Source organism: Schistocerca cancellata, chromosome 11 (assembly GCF_023864275.1).
Source record: "Schistocerca cancellata isolate TAMUIC-IGC-003103 chromosome 11, iqSchCanc2.1, whole genome shotgun sequence".
Classification (NCBI taxonomy): domain Eukaryota; kingdom Metazoa; phylum Arthropoda; class Insecta; order Orthoptera; family Acrididae; genus Schistocerca; species Schistocerca cancellata.
Genome location: NC_064636.1, coordinates 154,664,267 through 154,687,451, shown reverse-complemented (window position 1 = coordinate 154,687,451; position 23,185 = coordinate 154,664,267).

Below are 23,185 nucleotides of genomic sequence, written 5' to 3'. Positions count from 1 at the left end.
CTAAAGACGTTGTAGGCTTCAATCATCTTAGTAACAAGTTGGTGAATCTCTGGAAAGTGACAGGCGCATTTCTAAGGCTAAAAGGCATGTGTGAAAACTCACACAAACCTCATGGAACCACAAATGTTGTTTTTTAGGTATTCTGGTGCAATCGGAATTTAGTGTCCAGTGTTTCGTCGATGTGGGGTACAGGGTAAATATCAGTGGTAGTCACCTTGTTTATTGCTTGTACGTTAATGCATAGGCGATAGGCTTCCTCTCTAATGATTGCCTTTTTGTGTACAACAACGATAGGGACCAAGCAGGGGTTCGCAGAGGATTGATCTATCCTTACAGCCAGCTTTTGTTGTGTAACATCCTGAACAACAGATTGTAGATAAAATAGAGATCTGCTCAGTTTCGAGCCTGTCCAGTTTCTAAGCAATTGGCCTAATGTCTTAATTTGGAGTTTCGTGTTGCACAGCGTCAGTGACTGACATATACTGCTGTCCATCGGACAACCAAGCATATTCCTTTAATACTGAGTACAAAAGATTTTACTGACACTAGGACGTGTGCTAACTTCTCATAGGTCTGATTTTTAAGTAAGGTCGTGACTGTGCAAATTCTCCTTCTGTCAGCTGCTTCTTGCTCTTACACTTTAACTTATTTTCCCACTGAAATTCTTCCTCGACAACTTCCTGGCCATTAGCAACTATTGTTTACGCGTAATCTCCATATCTCCTTACCGAAAATCATTAATAAATACTGGAGCAAAAACTTCTTTCCCAGTGCCTCTATTTAATTTTCACTTCTTCTCACATGAATCAACGACCTGTCGAGAATGTTGTTTAGGCCGAGTGTATCAAGCAGAAAGTCAAATGTACTCAGCATTTCAATTGTGAAGTCTTTCCTGTGGCACCGTGGTTATTACCAGTTGTGTAAGTTTCAAATGCCCATGTGTGTGGTTCCATTTGAGGTTCTGGAGGAGACCTCATTCCACAAATTCCTAGTGACTGAGGCTCGCGAGTTCCACCGAAATAGTTAGTTGCCTCACTGAATCGAACAATATGCGTCCGATAATACGTCACCACCCAGTACCGGTCTAGGATATCCTTCTCTAGAAAGACACTGAAATCCCGTCTGTGTCTTCTCACAACTTACCTATCAAATCCATAATTCTTACCATCCATCTACCGATTTACAAACCATATTCCTGCGGGCAGTATTACTTCTCCTCCTAATCCACTAATGTTACAGCGCAACGATTAAGTGCACTCTTGTCGCTAAGAGAAACAAATTATGCACTAATTTGAGCCCCTGTAACTGCTGATACTTTGGCAGCTCTTCCTCTGATATTGGCTTATAAAATTATATTAACCACCTCATTTACCCTTCTATCTTGGGCTTGATACATTACCCATGCTACGTGGAGGATGGGTGGTGGGGCCTGATCCCTGACAATATCCCCACCGTGTACTCACATTTTATCTATTATCACGTGGTGAATTCCGTTATTGAAGAGTCTGTCTCTGATCTTTTGGGCAGGCAGTACTTGCATATCAGCGTTTGGAATTTGTGTTATTTACAGAAACGTGGCGCAGCTTATTGCTTTGCGACAGAGTAGAGACGAACCTTGCAGCCTCAATCCAAAAACGTGTCTGTCTTACTGCCTAATGTAGTGAAGTAGGTGAGGCTACCTTTACTTCAGTACATATTTGCAGATTTGTTCCATGTATGAAGATGTCAATTGTTCTGGCTCCAGCTGCCTCAATTAACACGTCATTACATGTGGCATCCCAAAACAAACATGTGCTACCTGACACAGCTCGTATTTGACCAGAAAAATCTTCATTCAGCTTGTGCCTTAAAGTGGATAAATGGTCTTCGTAGTAGCTGACTTCTCATTTGTCAGAATAGTGCTCTGCTAAACCGTATGCCAGGGCTTTAGAGAAAGATAACTGAAAAGGTTACCAATGGCTGCCTTCAAGGTTCTGTAAGTGGTCCACTGGTTTGGGATATTAATATTGAACTCTGTTACATTAGGGGCAGATGCTATTGCAGGTGTTGTCGCATACGCAGGTGACATCCCAGTAGGTGTGTCTGCAGACTCCAGGGCGAGACTAAGGCAAAAGCGAGGGACGTGCTTGCTCAGATACAGTGTCGGTCCTAGAGCAACAGACTGACTATAGCTGTTCACAAAGCCTCATACATACTTCCGAAGGGAAGGCTTTCTCTTAGTAGGAATCCTTCCCTGAGGCTTGACGGAATACCTACAAAATGCAGCACTGCTATTAGATATTTAGGCTTCCTTCTAGTCGAGAAGAGATACTATCTAAAAAACTAAAAACCTGTTACTCTGAAAGCGGCCAAAATTATGCATAATATGTGCTGAGACTGATGACTATAAATTACCATTTCATGTGGTGTGGTCATATCATAAAGCTAACTCCGACACCATTATGGACTTCACTGCCAGCGTCTTGACACATCATCTTAGACTAAGGAGCAACAAAACAATACTGCCACGAATTTAGTGGAGCATACTTCTGTAGCTCACTGTGCCTTTCGCACTACATCTGTAGAAGGTTTATTGGTGACAATTGGGATATGTCTGATGGGTATCGTGGTTTGTTACAGGGCAGTGCTGTTTTGGTTAAGGTGTGAGCAATATGATCATGTGTATGAGATCACAGGGATGGATATTACTGATAAAAGACATTTATGAGCCTGGAAGTTAGATGAATAGCACTCTGATTGGGATGCTAGGAGCACTACAATAAGTGTTTAACGCATATTGGCAAGTGTGACAAGGTATGGTGCACGAGGTCGAGGATGAGGTCGAGGGCACGGTCCATATCCCATCTGCACCATGTGGGATGTAGTAAACACACAAATCTGTGAATGTGGAGAGGAAGATTATGGTGATCATGTCGGTCTCAGATGTCCTCTTTTTCAGGTAGAGAGAGATTGCAGATAATTAGACTGCAATCTGCAAACAATTGCAAGTGACCAAAATTTTAAGTCTAAAGTCAGTATGATAGCACATCATATATCCAAAATGCAACTACTTACCTTTCAGTTTACAGATCTTGTAGACTCTCTGAGTACCAAAATAATGTCAACAGTTCACAAAAAGTATTTTCTCAGTTATACATAATAATAGGTGCGTACACATGTAATGCATTGGCTTGAGGATTGTTGAAGCATGCACACACCATGTGGGTGATGTAGAATTGAGTATCAACAAAAGGTTTAGCAGTAGGAGTAGCTGTAATTAGTTGGCAAACCTACGGTTCTTGAGATTTTGAGTTATTCCTCTTATTTTAACATTTTTAAAATTAATCCTTATTTTTCAAATGTTCTGTTTCAATTCTACGTTAATATTGCCAGTGGTTGATGTTAACATGATTTACTACTACATACATAGTATGAAACATTGTATGCAACCATTATTAACGAATATGTACGACCTGTTTAGAGTTCCTAGAAAATTGATCTAAAATTCGTAGTAATAAACTGAATTGAATTGCTTCAGATTTTATTGCATCTTATAATGTATCAACATATTCAACGTACTTACGTCTGTCATCTGACAACTTTAACCTAACTATGTTTAGTAAATTTCCATTCGGCTTTCTCAAAAAAGTAGGTATGAGAGAGACTGCAGGGAAGCTGCTTGGAATGATTGGTGCAGATGCTGCAGAACTAGCTGTAGGGGTTCCTGAAAACCTTGCAGCTGGCCGAACGACATTGTGTTCAATTTAATCCCTTTGCACAAGTTCTTCACTCTATTCCTGTAACACTAACTTATGACAGGTAAGTATATTGATATGTTCAGCTGGTGCATGGACAGGGTGCATTCCCAGCAGCAGCTACTTCGGTCGCTCTTGAACTCGAATCCCTCCAGAAGGAAAAACAGTTACTTGAAAACCACTTAACTTTGACAAGAATGGTGTCACAACATTCGAATGAAAATTAGGTCCTAACTACAACGATTCACAACGGCAGCAGCTCACAGAGAAGCGGCGACAGAGTGTAAGTGAGCATGGCTAGCGGGACTTACTTTAAATTTTCGGCAGGGAAAGGTGCGCCAACGACGGCATCCACGTCAATAACGGCACGTCGACAGCAGGGACGACGACCAGGACCCTCGAAAATGTGGCACCGACCCTCGGTTGTCACTGGAACTCTCGCTGAATGAAGGCACAGCGACGGAGGCGGTGTCTCGGGCGGGGCTGCTATCCACAACGATGTGGTGGTAGTGCGGCCTATAGGATGTGCCTCTGTGACCATAACGTTGGGGAGTAGCGGCCCACAGGAGTTTTCACGGAACGTAGCATATGTGGACGCATCTGAATGACAAGAAAAGTTGGGAAAACGGTTTACAGCGTAGTCTTGCCGAGCTCATCACATGTACAGGACAGTGTAGTGTTACTATGCGTTAACGACCTGCAGCAAGCTGTCTAACAGAGACGTGGCACTCATCTGCAAAACAAAATATTCGTATGTCGAAATGGACAGTGAATTAGAATCCTGCAGATGACATCTGCGCACAGGAATTGGTGAGGGCAAGGCAATTTTAGGATGTGGGCGTCTGGGAGTGCATGAAAATCGAGGGAATGTTTCAAAAATGACAAGTGGATTGTGGTTCAAAACAACTGCCTGAGTTTGATTTCTAAAATCAACAACTGGCGCTTGGGCGGCTTCTAACAGACTGAGCGGGTGCATATTGCTCAAGAGAGGGATGGATGATCCAGTCGAAGGCTAGCTGCCGAGAGCGAGTCAGGTCAGACCCCATATTACCATTTGCAGCTCTCTCATTGGTTGCTGGCTGGTTTTCTATAAGAGTTCCCTTATCAGCAACGCTTCACCTAAGCATCGTCTTGTCAGCATTCTCGCTGTCAGAATGATATGAATGTGGCCAAAGTGTGGGCTGGTGACCATATCCAGTGGTAACTGGTACCAAACCAGCAATCCCTGCCTAAGCATGGCTCTGCAGCGAAACACAGTTTGGCTGTATAAAGAAGGAAACTTTTCAATAATTAAAATATCACCACACCCCACTATGGAAGAGAGATCTAGTGTGAACTCGAAGGAAATGATAGATGGCAGAAGCAAAAGTAAGAATACGGCAATATTAATCTAAATATTGAATACTGACACCGCTTATTCTTTATAGAGAGTATGGGTTTCTCTATTAGAAAGCAATACTCTGAAAACAGGTTATACAGTTATTAAACAGACTATAACGCTTTAATTTAGATTGCTCCTTACGGGCACTCTTTGCATAGATAGTTTTGCATTTTATGGTTACAATTTCTTTCAAGAAGTGAAGCATCAGGCGTCTAGGTTGTATATACAAGTTTTCCTCCCTAATGTCATGTAAGCTACGGTTGTTTAATCATAGGTACAGAGAAAGGGCTGACAGGATTATTCACTACAGTGTGCTCTTTATATTGGTATGGAACCTTTTTCCCATTTGTCTACATATTTGCAATCACACTGTAGGCACTTAATCTGATAAACACGTAAACCGGTCAGTCTTCATGTATAAACTGTTGTACAGATTTCTTGGGGATAAAATACGCAGGTATGAAGTTTTTTAAGGCACACATTCACCTATCTGCCTTACCAAAGATTGGTCTACAATACGTTAGACTACAATATCTTTTCTTATCATCAAACTAACGATAACCAACAGCTTGTTAAAATTATAAAGAAGAAGTTAGGTGAGAATGTGACCCTCTGTATTCGCTCAGATAGGGTATAACCACTGTTGTACTGTCTCAAGTTGAGTAAAAACAGAAAGCAGAGACGATTATTGTGGGTAACGATGTATAACTGGTTAAATGTGGTCTCATTGGAAAATACATGGATCAAATCACAAAAGAGTGTAAATGTATCAAACTGGTGTTCAATCAGTGCCACCACATTAACCGGTATATTCAAGAGACATAACCCCTTCAAGACCTATTATTAACACCACTGATAGTCTGGGATGTCAATTGGCTAGGTACCTGAATGATATCCTTAAACTAGAATTTTTTTCTCATTTTTGGAATCGAATGTACTTGAAAACCAGAAGGAAGTTATTGAGCATCTGCAGGAGCTGAGCATACCTAAAGGAGCGATACTAGCTCCCTTTGATACAGAAAGTATGTATTGCAACATCTGAACTTATGAAGTTCTTGAGATCGTAGGCAATAATCTGCAATAATCTCCAGGATTAGAGTAATTTCGTGTATCACTAAAAGGGTGTGCTGAAGAATATTGTCTCAGAATTATTTATGTGAAAACTCTTAAAGGTTTTTAAATAAAACATACTTTGTTAATACTATGCATCTTTATCCTTCATGTTGCTCATCGTAGTCACCATGGTGACAAACACATTTATCCCACAAGAGACCATTTTGTTGGTGGTATCACTACAGAATGTTATACTTTGTTAACAGAGCCTCAAACCCACTTCTGCTTGCACCAATTCATCAATAACAAATTGGTGCCCCCGAAGGCGTGTTTTTATTTTTGGAAACAAATGAAAATCAGATGGGGCCAAGTCGGGACTGTGTGGAGGATGACTGATGATAGTGATCCCAAGGCGTCGGATTATTCCAGATGCCACAGCCCTCGTGTGTGGTCTGGCAGTGTCATGCTGAAGGTCATGCTCCATGTCAGGACGCTCCATGTGTGGGCAAACTCTTAGAATTCGTGCTTCCTGTTTTTTTTTTTTGGATTTTCACGCATTGATATAGTTGTGTTACATGCTGTCATGCTACATGCTACAATAAGGAATCCTCTAGTAGCAGAGGTTGCAGCTTGTGTCAGAAAAGCGGGAAGGTTGTCTGAGTACTATGAATGACATGTAAAATCTCCACCAACATTGAGAACAGAATAAAAAATTTGGAGACACTACTTTTCAAGACGTCTGCAAACTATACTGATATTATGAAACTATAATTGGTAGCTCAATTTCTAATCAGAGGAACAAGCTTATGAATGAAATATGGGGTTGGCCGAGGGTTTCCCCACAGCCACTGCCTCACATGGCACACTTGGACCAAAGATTCTTTAATGCACAGCCACAGTTTAACGATAAGACAATGGGCTATAATGGGTATACTAACGATATAATTGCGATTTTTACAGTAATAAGGATCAGGTAGATGAAATGTGTAAGGCTTAATAGATAACATTCTTATATTAAATTTACTGTCGAATTATCACAGGAAGATAAGCTACCCTATTTGGATTTAATCACCTCTTTGAATGAAAGAAAAATAATGTTCAGTATTTATCATATGACCACCACAACAGATAATTTGACACAAAGTGTTTCTGCACATCCTACATCACTTAAACATGTTGCCTTTAGAGAAATCCTCTATAGAGTGCAGGAAATTCCGTGAAGCAGTAGAGAGATAAAGATATGTGGCCCAGGTGAAAGATTACCCTTTGGAGATGGTTAACAAATAGAATAGAACATTGACACAGGGAGTACGAAAAAGGGATCAGAGGGTAGTATCCTCCTTACGTAGGATGTGGACGACAAGAAGAAGAGATATTGTAGAGTATCTTAACGTTGACCAGTCTCAGATAAGGCGGGTCGGTGGCTGAGAGCCTTAAATGTCATAGCTGCATATTTAATACCCAAGAAAAATGGTCAATTGTTTATATACAATGAAGAACGACAGGTTCACCTTATGGAAATACAGGTGTTTATGAGATTAAGAGACCTCAGTGTGACTGCAGATTCGCAGGCCAAATGAGTGAAATTTATACATCACATATAAGGAGCATGATGCAGTGAATAATCCTGTCAGTCGTTTCCTTCCACCTAGCGCTCAGTAACCAAAACTTACAGGATGTTAGCGAAGATTCAGATATCTGGCACAAGTGGCCTATAGGCCGAATACTGACATCTTGGAAGAAATTGAAATCATGAAATGTAAAATCAAGCGTCCAGAGAGTAATGTTAACAAACTACGTTAAGGCTTTATGGAATACATCGTATCTACATATAATATTTATGAGGTAGTGTATCCCAGTAGACAAGCCCTATTTTCTGTAAAGGTAAAGAATCTCCGTGTTTTGCGTTTAGATTTATATTATCATATACGTCTCATTTACTTTCGCCACGAATTTTTTCTCTGGAGCTTGCACTAAAGCACTCATGTATGTTGATGTGTAATTACGTATATGAACAAGAGAAAGCCACTGGTTTTTTAAACTGTGTAAATGATGTATAGTTCAAGTGCTTTCCTCTGCGTGAATTAAACAAGTGTAGTAGGTATTAAGGAGGTTTTGGACTTGTTCACCTCAGCGCAGTTGATTAGTTCTTATATTATGCATTTATTGCTTACAGGCTCCCTTGCTGAAGGTTCTCCTTTCTTAATATGTTCTTCTTCATACATTTATTCCTAATATGTTGTTGTTGACTGAATTTTTATTCATGTTGCCATTGTAGCAGTGATCTTTATATGTTGGTGGTTTTAAAAAATTCACTTAAAGTTTGGGTCCAAGCGGTATTATCTTTCTGGAAGCTCAGACTGGGTACAACTCAGTGACAATCTTTTGTCTGTGTTGATACATTGTGGTATCTGAACTTATTAGTGGTGTTACATGGTGGTATCTGCCCTTACTAGTGGTGTTATGTGGTGGTATAGTATTACTGGCATTGTAGGGGATATGTCCACTTACTTACCTTTTATCACATCTATTAGTGGTGTGTGTGGTTTACTGCAGGTGTTGCTATATATAATCATAGTGCATCTCTTCTTCATGGGCGGTTTTAGTGTGTTAGTGATAGTGCTTTTCCATGACGTTTGAGATATGACGATAGCAGGTATATTAGTTTACAGCTTTCCCATGAGATGCCAGCCATTGTGCACTTGGCCTAGTACATTGACCATCATATGACACTTTAATTTTGCTGTTCGGCTGGTACGGTGTTCTATATGTGCGTGAATGCAGTATTAGTAAGTCAGAATCTTTACTTAAAGGGGAGATATCATGTATGAACTGACATCTACACATGCAGGCGCTTTGTACTATCTCTTTTTATAATGTTAGTGTGTGGAACTCTGCTTACCTCACTGTGTGAGAATACATATTACTGACAAGCCTAACCCATGAGTGTGTAAGTTTGTATAGGTTTTATGGATTGTTTGGCCGTGATCAGTTTATGTTATGATATCAGTGAGCATGATTACAATCTTTTATTTATGGGTCTCTTATGTATTATATAGACCTAGTTCTCTGAACGGTTTTCTGTACATCCACGAAATATATGTGATGTATTTTCTTCTTACATGGCGTGTACAAGAGAATCACTATATTTCCCGCTTTTAGATCACTTCTGTGTATATTCAGTATGTATTGAGGTATCCTTTTCAATATATTACTACAATTTTTTTTCTTAGAGTTTCATAGTACACTGACTTAAAAATAATCGCAACACCAAGAAGGAGTTGTACACCATAAACGAATGTTGGTAGGCGTGTTTCTATGTCTGAAAGATGGTGCCTATTCACCTTTTGTGCCAGTCACATAAGAGAGGCGTTAGTAGCGCCACTACGAGAATCCAAATCAGATTTGTTTTTGATACACACTGTAATGGTCTTGAGTGTTACTTACTTTTGAAGCTGGATGTGGTGAGCTGATGTTAGTCAAGAATGTTTTTAAGGCAACAAACACACCATTACCAAGATCTCACTGAATTTAAGCAACATCATGTGATAGGGTGTCCCTTCTGTAATATTGCTGAAAGACTTGGCAGGGATTTTGCCACTGTACATGATTGGTGATATCGGTGGTCATGGGAATGTATGGTCGTAAGTAGACTGGGCTCCGGATTGCCATGTGGCACTAATGAGAGAAAAGACGATCATGTTTGGCGTATGGCTCTGGGCCATCATACTGCATCTGCAGTAGAAATATGGCCAGCATTTAGCACCACATTGACACAATGAACAGTTACAGATCGGCTACTTCAGTGACAGCTTCGAGCCAGCTGCACAGTAGCATGGATCTCACTGACCCCATACCACCACCAGTGGTGTCAGCGATAGCTCATTGGAGAGCAGGGTGCAGATCTCTTGCGTTTCCTGATGAGAGTTGGTTCTGTCTTGGTGCCCGTGATAGCTTTGTGTTAGTTAGCAGGTGGCCAGTTGAGGGCCTGCAACCAACCTGTCTGCTTGTTGGACACACAGGACCTACATCTGGAGTTATGGCCAAGGGTTTGTTTTCGTATGACAGCAAGAGCCGTCTCATGATAATCCCACGCAACCTGACTACAAATTCGTACGTCAGTCTATTGTTTCGATTTGTTGGGCTGCCATTCATGTATAGCGTTTCAAGGGGTGTTTTTCAACAGGATAACGCTTGCTCACATAGCGCTGTGGCAACTCAACGTGCTCTACAGTGTGTTGACATGTTGCTTTGGTTTGCACAATCACCAGGTCTGTCTCCAGCCGATCACATATGGGACATTATTGGACGTCAACCTCAGTGTCACACACAACAGCAGTAACCAACCCAGTATTGTCAAACCAAGTGCAACAGGCACCAAACTCCATCCCACAGATTGTCATCCAACAACTGTACAATACAATGCATGCACGTTTGGTTGCTAGCATTCAACATTCTGGAAGTTACAGTGGTTATTAATGTACTAGCATTTCACATTTGCTACAGATTTTTTTGCACTTACATAACTTGTGATCCTGCAGTTTAATAACGTTCTACCTAGATAAATGTATTCCTGAAATTCAATAGCCTACATTAATTATTTTTAGGTGTTACAATTTTCTCCATCATCTGATGTTTGATCATCACATTTAGTAGTAACTTTTCAGGTGACTTAAAGATGGGACTCTTGTCCTGGAATCTGATTGTGTGTTTCTCATATGGAAAGTAAATTTAATATAATTGCATTTGGATTTAATTAAACATGAATAATATTTACATTCTATTGTTTATATTCTTCAAATGTAATACTGGCTGCTATCTCAAGAATTACAGTAAGTTTTGGCTGTTTAAGTAATGTTGATCTACTTGCTGTTTTTGGTGTCTTTCTCTGTTCACATCCTCAGGGAGTCACACCTAGTGATACGTGGCTGGCGACCACGGGGTCCCGAGCTGAGTCCTGGCATTGCTTCCACTTACTTATGCCGGGCTCCTCACTTTTATCTTTCCTATCTGGCCACCCTCGGCCAGCTGTTTTTCTTTTCCGACCCTGACGCTATTAGGTTTCGAGGGCTAGGGGTCTTTCATTTTCCAACCTATACTTCTCATGCAGCGTCTGACCCGGAGCGGGCGGCTGCAAAAGGCGTCTGTATCCCATGTTAGGGGCGGCCTCCAGAACTGCGGAAGGCAACGGAATACCACCGCAGATTATCTTCCCTGCATAATGCAGTCTCCATTTTATGCACAAAAATGGCTTCCTCTCATGTTAAATCAGTGTCCGGAGGTAAAATAGTCCCCCATTCGGATCTCCGGGGGGGACAACTTGAAAGGAGGCAAAAAACCAAAACGAGAATTGGTACTTGGAATGTCAGAACTCTGCTACAAGCAGGAAAACTAGAAAACCTTAAAAGAGAGATGGAAAAGAATCATATGGACCTCGTAGGAGTTGCTGAGGTAAGATGGAATGGACATGGAGAGTTGCAGTCAGATGAATATGTATTCTACTATTCAGGAGGAGAAATAAAAGGAATTAATGGAGTAGGAATGATTATGACAAAGGAATTGGCTAAATGTGTGGAATATGTAGACTATGCAAATGACCGGGTTATTGGTGTAAGGCTGAAAGGAGCACAAAAAGATTTACTGATTGTCCAGGTGTATATGCCAACTTCAGATCATGATGACCAAATTGTAGAGGAAACGTACAATGTAATAGAGAGAATAATGGACGAAAATAAAAAATGCTGCAAAATAGTAATGGGGGACTGGAACGCCATTGTGGGAGAAGGGAAAGAGGGAAACATAGTAGGCAGTCATGGTCTTAGAAAGAGAAATGACAGAGGTGAATGGTTAATTGACTTCTGCAAGGAAAGGCAGCTGATAGCGGCAAACACATGGTTCAAGAACCATACGAGGAGGCTCTACACTTGGAAATCACCAGGGGATAAATACAGAAACCAAATAGATTTTATACTGGTAGAAGAAAGATACAGGAATGGAATCAAGAAGGTGCACACATTACCAGGTGCAGATATTAATAGTGACCACAACTTACTTATGGCAGAAATAGAAATAAGAATGAAAAAACTGAAAAAGGCGACAATGGTGAAGAAGTGGGATCTAGAGAAGATAAGGTCCAACAAAGAACAAATTACAGAAATGCTGTCTCGGGACTTTCTAAACACATTACGAGACAAAGAAGCACCTGATAATGCCAACGAGTACTGGAATATGCTGAAAGAAGGAATCATTAAAGCAGGACAGAAAAATATAGGATATGTAAAAGGGAAAAGGTCAAAAAAACCATGGGTCACACAAGAAATGATTTCCAAGATGGAGGAGAGAAGAAAATTGAAAAACAAGAACACTGAAGATGCAAGAAAGATATACCGAAGGTTAAATAATGAACTGCGAAGAGAAACAGAGCAGGCTAGGAGAAAATGGCTAAAAGAGGAATGTGATGAAATTGAAGAACTGGACAGGAAGGGAAGATACGACTTACTATACAACAGAGTAAAGACTATGACATGGGAACAAAACAGAGCAGGAAGTGCTACTATGGAAATTTTTAGTAAAGACGAAGAGGTAGTGTACAAAGATCGTGACGATGTCCTCCAGAGATGGGAAGAATATATAAAAGAGCTATATGACACAAATAGCAAACCAGAAACTCTGGAACTTGAATCACAAAACAGTGTAAGTGATGAAGAGAAAGGACCGACCATCATAATGGAAGAAGTAAAGTCTGCCATTGCTGCAATGAAAAATGGCAAATCAGTAGGTACAGATACAATATCGGGAGAAATACTAAAATGCTTGAACCACAATGGAATAAGAGAAATATTGAGGTTATGTAATAAAATATATGACAGTGGTGAATGGCCTGAGGACTTTTTGACAACAGTAATGATTCCATTACCGAAAAAACAAGGAACCAAGAAATGCAGCGAGCACAGGACTGTCAGCCTCATTTCACATGCAGCCAAAGTGATGTTAAGAATAATTAATAAAAGACTTGAAAATGTAATGGAGGAGAATCTCGGAGAGGAGCAGTTTGGCTTTAGACGGAATACGGGCACCAGAGATGCAATAGGGCTCCTACGAATCTTGGGAGAAAGGTTTATTGAAAAAGGAAGAGACCTATATATGTGCTTCATCGATTTAGAAAAGGCATTTGACAATGTGGTTTGGGACAAGCTGGCGACTATTATGAGGGAAAAGAGAGTGGACTGGAAAACCAGAAGACTTATAAACTCATTATACCTTAATCAAAAAGTTTCAGTTAAAGTGAGAGGAGAAAGTATAAACTGGATCAGACTAGGGAAAGGAGTAAGACAAGGATGCTGTTTATCACCTACTCTTTTCAACCTGTACTTGGAAAATATGATTGACCAATGCTCATTAGATGACAAAAGAGTAGAAATTGGAGGAAGAAGAGTAGGATGCTTGTGATTTGCTGATGACATGGTCCTTCTAGCCACAGGGGAAAAAGAATTACAGGATTTGGTGGACACCATTGCAACTAACGGAAAAAAATATGGAATGAAAATTAACACAAATAAAACAAAAGTATTGGCAATAGGAGGAAATAAGGAAATAAAAATTGTGCTGAATGGAGAAACACTAGAACAAGTGCTAAATTTTAAGTATCTTGGAAGCAGAATAGACACCAACTGGAAGTGCACCACAGAAATTAAAACAAGGATAGCAATGGCAAAAGAGGCGTTTTATAAGAAAAGGAGAATCTTCTGCAGCGGTCTGGACAGAGAACTCAGAAAGAGACTCATAAAATGTCTTGTATGGAGTGTTCTTCTATATGGCGCTGAAACATGGACTATGAGGAAAAAAGACAGAGAAAGGCTGGAGGCTTTTGAGATCTGGACATGGCGGAAGATGGAAAGAATAAGTTGGATGGACAGAGTAAAAAATGAAGAGGTACTGAGAAGAGTGGGAGAGAAAAGACAGTTACTAGATGTAATAAAGAAAAGAAAAAGAAATTGGATTGGGCATATATTAAGAAAGAATGACGGACTGATAAAAACAGTTTTAGAAGGTTATGTAGAAGGGAAAAGGAAGCGAGGAAGGAAGAGATTCCAGATACTGGATAACATGATGGACGGTACAACATACAGCAGCCTTAAGAAGGAAGCAATGGATCGCAGAAAATGGAGAGGCAAAGGACCTGCTAATATAGCAGATAACTGATGATGATCTCTGTTCACGCATGATAATAAATTTCGACAGTGACTGGGAGTTGACTTGCATAGATTTTAGTAATTTTTCTTAATGTAATGTTGTTATATTATTGTGCACAGTTATTTATTCACACATTTTTGCTCGAGTCCTTGTTAATACTTCACTGCCAGTGGGTAGTGTACTTCAGTAATAGGACAAATGTAAGTTGTTTTCTCAGTAATATATTTTGAAACAATAAATATACCCATAGTTTCTCAAGTAAAAAAAAAACCACAACCCCTAATTCACGCACTTCTAATGCCACATTTCACTATGAATGTAAAACTTTGCCTCATAACTCCCCAATTTTAACAATCTCTAAACTGAAAATATCAGTTTGAAGTTTCTCAGCGGAAATTAAATAAAGTAACCCTCAATGCAGTACAGAAATAGATACTTAAAATGACAAAATGGATTGGAGTTGTTGACAGTATTAATTTTCATAGTAAAATTACCATTAATACTGTACATTTTAGAGTGGTATTTAGAGAATAAGACTAATACAAATCTCATTATGAGTAAATGTTCAGTAGTAGCATCATCATCATGTGATGTTCTTGTCCTTTTTTGGATGCTTTCCTTTCGAAATATATATAGCAGGCGCCATAATTGGAGAAATATCGTTCATATTTTCAAAAATCTTTATCTTGCACTTCACGGCACAATCCATCTTTGGAATGTTAAATGAACCTTAAGAGTGTGAAGAGTGAAACGAGTCATCAGGATGGCAGTAGATTTGTTATAATATATTCTTTATTCTGGCCCTGGGCAATAGTACATCAGGAAAAGCTTGGTGGAGGCGTCCAGTTGCTTCCATGCAAAAGAATTGACGCTCCTCCTTCTTATGACAGCTGTGAACTTCCTCCAGTGACTCCGACTGGGCTGCCCTGTCTTGCGGTTGGACAGTGGAGTCCATACTGCACTCCGGGATGTCGCTCTGTGTGTCACAGGCTCATGGTTTAGGCTGTGATTCTACGACAAGAATCATTTACTACACGAATGGCTGGGTACTTATATGCTGTAGACCATGTTCATTAAAAACTTATGCCATGTACTCTAAACATTTTCGTGGTGGCAAGTGAGGAAAGGCTTCCATCTTTCTGGTAGAGTACGGCAGTGTCGCATGTTAGTATACTGTGGACAATGCCACTTGGCCGCGTGTCACTTTGCAACGCCTCCCTGCGGGTTTCTCTGTTGCAAATCACTTCCGCTCCAGAGTACTTTGGCACCAAATACGGTCGATACGCTAGACTGCCGTCCTTTTTATCAAATCCCGTCCCTCAGGTCAACAAACTATATTATCCTTTACATAAGAGTTCCTGGCTACTTACTCTGTCAGCCCTGTTTCGTCTCTTACGAATTTTTCTAACAATTGTTTCTTTTAACCCAATCACTTAATCTTACACATTGCCACAGAGCCCCTTGTCCTGGCCCTTAACTCAAAAACCTTGGAACTTGTTTCATTGCAGGCTGCTGGTATTTTATTGAATGGACCTAAAACATCAATCCCTAGAAATCCGAATAGTGCTAATGCTTCAGGTAACACCTGCAATGGTAGTCTCAATGGACACAAATCCGCTCTCTGTGTGTACTGCATGCAATTCCGCGTAAACTGGTTTATGTCTGTTTGCCTGTTCCTCCATCAATAACTTTCCACTTCTCTTATGTTGGTAGATCTGCAACCTCCACGACGCGCTAATATGTGATTGTGAGCTTCTTGTAGCACTCTATTCCTTAGCTTCTCCTGCGGCCCCAGCTTGGTAGATTGGTTTCTCTGCATAGAAACCCATCCTCCGTACAAAACTATGACTACTTAAAATACTGCTTAATTCTTCATCAGCTTTCTGTGCAGCTTTCCATCCTTATGCTTACTGCCCCCAATGTGTAATACTGGTATTTTTCTACTTAAGCTGCCCACATTTCTGTGGTGCCTCCCACATTTATGCGTAAATTCAAAATCAAATTCACTTAGTCTTACTGCCCAATGTGACAACCTGCTGGAAGTATCCTTTAATCCCAACAAGAATTTTAATGCCACATAATCTGGTTCTACTCTAAACTTTTTACTGTACAGATAACATTTGAAATATGTTGTTCCTTAAATAAGATTTAACATCTCTTTCTACGTTGTGGAATAATTTCTTTCCACAAAATCTAGTTGCCTTGATGCATAGGCTAACAGATGCTCTACGCCTTCTACCTCTTATGACAACACACAGTCTAGTGTATGATTTCATGCATCACATGATATCGGACTCGATGTTAAAGCTTCTTTGAACTCGTACAAAGCACGCTGGCACTCTTCTGACCACAAAAATTAAGTACCCGTTTTTAACAATTGAACTGTGTCAATGGCATGGTAGTATCCACAAATCCATTTGTGAACCACTGGTAATAGTTCGCTAGTCCCAAGAACGAATACGGCTCCTTTACACATTCTAGTACAGGAAATTCACACACAGCTCTCATTAATGTTGGGTATGTCTTAAACTCATTTTTATTTATGATGTGACCTAAGTTCTATCACAAAATTTCACTTTGCTGTACTCAGTCTTAAGTACGCTGCATTTAACCTTAGGAAGACTTCCCTTAATTGCTGCATATGCTGTTCTGTACTACTCCCGTAGACGACTGTGTCATCGAGATACTCTAAGCACTGCCATGGTTTGGAACCTCTGACTACTCTGTCCAACAGTCTCTGAAAAGATGCACGTGCATTTTTTTAATCCGTATGGAATTTTTCTGAATTGGTATTGTCCACACTATGCCAAATACGCTGATTCGTGTCGATCCTGGGGTGAAGTCTATACCTGGTGACAATGACTGTCCACATACATTGTTGAATAAACTTGCATTATGCTAAATGATCCAAGACTTCTGTAATGTTTGTTAAAGGATAGACGTCAATTATGGTTTCTGAGTTTAGGTGTCTGTAATCAAAGGAAAACCTGTACTTCTGTGACCCATTCAATGATTTTTTTGACATGACGACTGTTCCTGACCCCCATGGACTATTACTTTCAATTATTCCTCCTTTCAGCTGTTGATCGATAAATTCCTTCAAAATTGGCTGCAAGTACCTAAGTATTCTGAATGATTTGCGCCAGAATGGTGATTTATTTCCTATTGGTATGCAGTGCTGTGTAATATGCGTAAGTGCTAATGACTGTTTTGGAAAATATAAATCCTTAAATTCCCAAAGAAAGTTTTCCATTCATTCTGCATCACTGCTCTTTAGCTGCTTCACTTTTTTCTCCTGATGCAGTTTCAGTGGTGTACGGCGTGGAAGACACCCCTCGTGTCCCATTCTTCCTGCTCCAGGACATCCATATTAGCGATTACCAAACCCCTTTGTTAATCAAATGTCCTCTATCTACATAAACAGGTACTTCTCTTCACGCTTTATTTCTTGAATGCATACAATATCTCTTTTAACCAAGCAACACACCTGACCTAATACTTCATTCTCTTCTAACGGTTCCACCACACACAAAAGTCCTACTGGCAAGCTAGATTCAGTACTCACCCAAACAGTTTCACAGTACCCTTAGGTAAACAATCGTCTGAATCAAGCTTCAGTGTGGTCTTTTGTGGTTTAGTCGGTTTGTCTTTCATGGCGGAATTCCGTTGCGACATCGCTACGCTGACAATGGCTTCATGTAACTGAAAAATTTTTCTATCAAGTTCCACCCTATGTAGCTGGAGATCGATTATAGTGCAATACTGATATAAGAAATCCAATATCAGATACCTGTCGTAGCCCTAGCTCATGTGTGACAATCTCTACACATTGTTTAAACCATACCGTATCCAGGCAAATGTCTGCTTAAAGTCCACTGATTCTAATAGTGTCACTTCTTTTCCCCGCAATTCCACTCAGTCTATACTGTGGTGGGTCCCATTGCTTACATTTCACCAGAGCATTACTGGCGGCCAACACATGCGTGTCTGTGTCCAACAATATCCTGCGACCTGTCTTTCCTACTATTACCCCTCTGCATACGATTTCGTAGCATCCAATCTTACTGGGATGGATCGTTGGTAGGCCTGGGGCTATTCCTGCCTGGTCGTCTACTTCTGAAACTATTACTTTCTCTTATTTTCTTTATCCACATCATCTGGAGGCTGGCGACATTTCCTCCTTAGATACCCCATTTGTCCACACCTGAAACATTTTATATTAGCAGCAAACACTGTCAGTTTACCGAGCATTCCAATCAACAAATCGATCTCTTCACATTCTATAGCGAACTGAACTGCTGTGTGCAAATCCGTCTGACCCCTGTCCACACATGTCTTGATATTTCTGCATGCAACTTTATTAAAATTCCTGGAGCTCCCTCCTCTCAGTTTTTTGGAAAATAATTTCATTGAGTGCAGAATCCTGTCCCAATTAATAGGTACATCCATAAAGTTTCCTTATCCCATTTGCAAATTGTTCCGCAGTTTCCATACTCTTCTTAGTTGTCAGCCCTAATTGTTCTCTATAATGTTTGGCACTATTTCTTTTCGTATATCTTTTAACTGAATTTTCTTTGAATAATGTTGTGGGGTGCTTCTGTATAGCCTACATAAGTTTTTTCTGCCTCTGTCTCAGTTTTGCAACACTCAATAATTTCTGACCAGACCAAACTTCCATCTGAGCCAGATTTCTAAAGTCTCCCACAAAGGCCTGCACATCCTCGGTGTCTTACGGGAAAAAGCAGCAATTAAACGCTACTTGCAATACTATCTACTTCACAAAATGCATGACCATCAAACTGCTTCTCCATGACCAAAATAAAATAATTTTTTGAATCACTGTACCAAATGTTGCAGGTTCATACAGTGCTCTCAGGAGGTGACATTGATGTTCTGACATCAGTCTTTAATGACCCTGTTGAGAGTGAAATGAGACATCAGTATGACAGTAGATTTGTTCAATTAATTTCTTTCTTATGGCCCTCGGCCGCAGTACACCAGGAACAGCTTGGTGGAGGCCTCCAGTTGCCTCTCATGTAAAAAAGTAGACGTCCATCATTGCTGAATGCGCAGGGAGTGCGGCCGAGCCTGGCGTCACTCAAATGATGCTCTCAGCCACATATCTGGCAGCGACAGTGATGGCAGTCTGACGGTGCAGCTGACGATGGCTGTGAACTTCCTCACCCTTGTGACTCGTGGCAGTGTTGTCTGCCTCGTGGTCGGACAGCGCACCCCATACTGCACTCTGGGATGTCGCTCTGGGTGTCACAGGGTCGTGGTTTAGGCTGTGATACTGAGACGAGAGTCATTTAGTACGTGAATGGGAATAGCTGAGAACTTAAATGCTTAAGACAATTACTCTACACTCTTCCGTACTTGCAAGTGAGGAAAGGCTTCCGTCCTCCACTAGCGTACTGCAAAGTCGACATCTACATCTACATCTACATGGATACTCTTCAAATCACATTTAAGTGCCTAGCAAGGGTTCATCGAACCACCTTCACAAGTTTCTATTATTCCAGTCTCTTATAGCATGCATAAATAACGAACACCTATATCCTTCCGTACGAGCTCTGATTTCCCTTATTTTATCGTGGTGATCGTTTCTCCCTGTGTATGTCGGTGTCAACAAAATATTTTCGCATTCGGACGAGGAAGTTGGTGATTAGAATTTCGTGAGAAGATTCCTTCGCTAAGAAAAACGCCTTTCTTTTAATGGCGTCCAGGCCAAATCCTGTATCATTTCAGTCACACTCTCTCCAATATTTCGCGATAATACAAAGTGTGCTGGCCTTCTTTAAAATTTTCCGATGTAGTCTGTCAGTCCTACCTGGTAAGTATCCCACACCATGCAGCAATATTCTAAAAGAGGGCAGACAAGCGTAGGAAAGGCAGTCTACTCAGTAGATCCGTTTCATTTTCTAGTGTGTTGCCAATAAAGTACAGTCTTTATTTAGCCTTCCCCACAACATTCTCTATGTGTTCCTTCCAATTTAAGTTGTTCATAATTTTAATTCCTAGGTATTTAGTTGAATTTACGGCCTTCAGATTTGACTGATTTATCGTGTAACCGAAGTTTAACGGAATCCTTTTAGCTCTCATGTGGACAACTTCACACTTTTCGTTATTTGGGGTCAACTGCCACTTTTCGCACCATTCAGATTCTAAATCGTTTTGCAGTTTGTTTTGATCTTCCGATGACTTTATTAGTCCATAAACGACCACGTCATCTGTAAACAACCTAAGACGGCTGCTCAGATTGTCTCCCAACTCGTTTATAAAGATAAGGAACAGCTATGGGCCCGTAACACTACCTTGGCGAACGCCAGGAATCACTTCTGTTTTACTCGATGACTTTGCGTCTACTACTACTTCCTTTCTGACAGGAAGTCACAAATCGAGTCACATAACTGAGACGATATTCCATAAGCACGCAATTTCACTACAATCCGCTTGTGTGGTACAGTGTCAAAAGCCTTCCGGTAATCCAGAAATACCGAATAGATCTGAAATCCCTTGTCAGTAGCACCCAAAACTTCATGCGAATAAAGAGCTAGTTGTGTCTCACAAGAACGATGTTTTCTAAACCAATGTTGATTGTGTGTCAATGGACCGTTTTCTTCGAGGTAATCCATAATGCTTGAACAAAATATATGTTCCAGAATCCTACTGCATATCTATGTTAATGATAGGGGCCTGTAATTAAGTGGGTTACTCTTACCACTTTTCTTGGATATTGGTGTGACCTGTGCAACTTTCCAGTCTTTGGGTACGGATCTTTCGCCGAGCGAATGGTTGTATATGATTGTTAAGTATGGAACTAATGCATCAGAATAATCTGAAAGGAACTTAATTGGTATACGGTCTGGACCGGAAGACTTGCTTTTATTAAGTGATTTAAGTTGCTTCCTTACTCCGAGGATATTTACTTCTACATTACTCGTTTTGGCAGCTCTTCTTGATTCGAATTCGGGAATATTTATTTCGTCTTCTTTTGTGAAGGCATTTCGGAAGGCTGTGTTTAGTAACGCTGTTTTTGCAACTCTGTTTTCGATAGTATCTCCACTGCTATCGTGCAGAGAAGGCATTTATTGTTTCTTGCCGCTGCCATACTTCGCCTACGACCAGAATCTCTTTGGCTTTTCTGCCAGATTTCGAGACAAAGTTTCGTTGTGGAAACTGTTAAAAGCATCTCGCATTGAAGTCCGCGCAAAATTTCGAGCTTCTGTAAAAGAGCGCAGATCTTGTGGATTTAGCGTCCGTTTAAATATGGCATGTTTGTTTCGTTGTTTCTGCAACAGTGTTTTGACCCGTTTTGTGTACCAAGGAGGATCGGCTCCGCCGTTTGTTAATTTATTTGGTATAAATCTCTCAATTTCTGCCGATATTATTTCTTTGAATTCAAGTCACATCTGGTCTACACTTATATTATTAATTTGGAAGGAGTGGATATTGTCTCTCAGGAAGGCTTCAAGTGAAGTTTTATCAGCTTTTTTGAATAGGTATAATTTTCGTTTATTTTTGGAGGATTTGGGGTTCAACCTCGCTACGACAACCCTGTGTTCATTGATCCCTGTATCCGTTTTTATGTTCGTTATTAACTCAGGATTATTTGTTGTTAAGAGGTCAAATATATTTTCACAACCGATGGTTGCTATACCGCGCCCAGATGGCTCTGCTTCAGAACGCCACTTGGCCGAGTTTTGCTTTGCAATGCATAATGCTCTCGCCCACATGCGGCTGTCTCTGTTGCAGCTCTGACGTATTTTTTACCGAATACAGTCGATACGCTACAGGAAGTACATAGTCCACTGTGTGGGAATTACACAGTAACTGAATGTCAAGCTATTAATTAAAAAAACCATTAATTTTATAGTTGTTAATTTCATAAAAACAACATACACACACACACACACACACACACACCATTGTAGTACAGCTAAAATTTCTGACATGTAACCAACCTACCAACCTATAAACATTAACAAAAATTTTCCAGCACACGATAATAGCTGACATGTCTGTTCCAGAAATGAGTTCAGAACGACTGGCAGGTCCTGTTTGATTTTCAAGCATAAGTCAATACGTGGTTAGACCAACATCGTTTCTCACTGGCGTCCAGATTGAAACATAAATGACGAGGGTACAGTTTTATGAGGGTAAGTCAAAAATTATTCGGACTTTTGATGAGACACTCCATTTACTTGGGAAATACAGTTTGATTTACACATTAGTTTTCAATATAGTCTTATTTCTTTGAAATTCACTTGGTCCAGCCGTCCACAAGCTTGAGTATGTCTGCCCAAAAGGTTTACGGTGGTTGTGAAGTCATTGGTTTGCAATTGGTTGCCAATGATGCACCACTTCTGGCTCCTCTGTGTCTCAGGAAAATCGATGACCTCGCAAAGCGTTTTTCAGCGATCCAAACGAATAAAAGTCTGATGGAGAATGATCTTGATTGTAAGGTGGATGTTCCATAATTTCTGGATTGTGTCAAGGGTGAGACGAGCCATGTGAGAATGGGCGTTACTGTGTTACAGCAAAACTTACCGTGACAAAAGACCTCATCCATTGCTGGTTGAAGTTTGCTAGTCAACAGCGCATAGTAATAAACTTTGTTGATGGTTTTCCCCTTCTCCATGTAATATTCCTTTTGCATCCCAAAACACAGTTCCTGCTGATGTTGCAGACTATAACTTTTTCTTCACTGGTCATTCTGGGTGCTTCCACTCCATACTCTGGCATTTTGATTGTGTCTAATAATGATGAGCACACGTTTCATCACGTGTCACTATTATTTCCAAAAATTTCTCGCCTTCTCTGT